Raw genomic sequence first — 2,015 nt, forward strand, 5'->3', positions numbered from 1 at the left:
TTTTCTTTCTGAGATGGCTTGTCACCTTGGTTGTTCATGGTGTTTTATGGACTATTTCTCCACTTAGGGCATTAATGGAAATGTATTCTGCTTTCTGTTTTTCCAGAAATATTTATTGTATAGAGGCCTCTCTTTCGCCTGTTGCTAAGAAGATGTTTTTCTTTTGATTTCCAGTAGGTGGTGTCCAAGCCTCTTGGATCCCTGCTTTGAGACTTACTAATGCTTCTTTTTTCTTACAAATATTCAATCACAATCATTATCCTCGGTCTCAGTCCCTGTCAGTGTTAGAGACAATTTTGGTAGCGTTTGCTCAAATTGCCCTGGGGCTCCATGGTGTTTGATATGTAGGATATGGGATAGAGGGAGGGCATGCTCTGGGGGTTGGTGGGTGGGGGTTGCTGCTAGTCATATCTCAACCTTGTGCTTCACAACCATGGCTGGTAAGACCCAGCTGTTGCCTCTCCACAGTTAGTTCTCACTCTGCTTTCTGCCCTGATCCCTGGGCTCTGCTGTGTGGAGCTCACAGATCCCTCTGGCAGGGCTCTTTGAGAAAGTGGCTGCAATTTCCCTGCCCTCTCCCTCCTTCTGCAGGGAACTCTGGTTGTGAAAGGCAACTTCTTTGTTCTTTCTAATCTACCTCCCTCCCCCAGCCCAACTCCCATGGTTCTGATTTCTGGAATCTCTTATGCACAGATTGTTTGCTCAGATATGCTTGTGTACAGGTTAGGTGTTATTTGTTGAGTTTTAGATGTTTAGCTTACTGTTCTTCCCTTTTTCTTTCTTTCTTTCTTTTCTTTTCTTTTCTTTTTTTTTTTTTTTTTTAGGTGAGGCAACCCTTGGTTGACTTCACAGATTGCAAGGACCTTGTCAGCTTACAATCACTTATTTTTTACACCTACAGCACCTGGTCTTCCTAGGTAATCTCTCATCCAAGTACTAACCAGGCCCAACCCTGCTTAGCTTCTGAGATAAGATAGGATTAAGCTTGTTCAGGGTAGGATGGCTTTAGATGGCTTACTGTTATTTCAAAGGGGGATTTCAGGGACATCTCTCACTCCACCATGCTTCTGACGCCACTCAGAAACTGTATTTTAAAATAAGTCAAAAAAAAAAAACCCTTAAAATGGTTATAAATCTGATTATAATGCAACTGACTGACAAAGGAATTTGCTTTTCTATGTAACATAACATATTTAGATACCCAATGGGAAGGATTCAAGATGGCGTAGAAGGTAGAAGCTATGCATACCTTGTCTCATGACCACACTAAAATTATAACAAAACAACCAATATTTAACAGAGCAACTAGTATGTGGAGTCGCCAGAGGTCTGGTTGGACAGAAGTCCTACAACTAGGTCACTTCAAGTAATAGGTTGCCTCAAAACATTAAGAAGGGCAAAGATGCTAAATGTCCCAATTCCACAACTATGAGTGTCAGTCAAGAATAAGAAGGGCTATCTTGGCTGCAAAGCTGCCTCTCCCATCTAAGGATCTAAGAAGTGGTCCTGGCCACACACTGAGCAACCCAGCCCAAGTTTCTAGCGCTGGAAAGAGAAGTCCCCACAACTTCTGATTGTAAAAATCAGTGGAGGTTGTGACTGAGGGAGACAGAGGGCTGTGGGAAGCTGAGAGCTTAAGAGTCCACTCCCAGCCTTACTCACTGATGGACTTACTTACTCTGAGTTCCAGCACTGGGGCAGCTACTACAGGGGTGCCAGGGATGTATAAGGAAGTGCTGAGTGTCAGGCTTCAGATACTGGGCTGGAGGGATGGCTTGCTCCCAGACAGAGGTGCAAGCGAAAAGTTTCATTGTTGAGCCTTCTCCACTCCCAGCCTCCAGATGCAGGTGCCATCAAATGGAACTACACAGGTCACTCCACCTAGTGGATTCTCAGACCCTACCTTTCTCAACTTATGGGCCCACCTAAGCCACTTCCAGTGATTTATTCCATATAAATGAGCTATTTTGGCTCCTGATGTGAACTTTCATAGAAACTCTCAAAAGCTCACAAAA

At 43.9% G+C, this 2,015-nt stretch overlaps 1 pseudogene; it reads right to left on the reverse strand.

Annotated features, from left to right (window-relative positions):
* Window positions 1-892: 892 nt before the first annotated feature.
* LOC111742626 lies at window positions 893-1,011 on the reverse strand (annotated as a pseudogene).
* Between the last annotated feature and the right edge of the window lie 1,004 nt (window positions 1,012-2,015).

Source organism: Pteropus vampyrus, unplaced genomic scaffold (assembly GCF_000151845.1).
Source record: "Pteropus vampyrus isolate Shadow unplaced genomic scaffold, Pvam_2.0 Scaffold97, whole genome shotgun sequence".
NCBI lineage: Eukaryota > Metazoa > Chordata > Mammalia > Chiroptera > Pteropodidae > Pteropus > Pteropus vampyrus.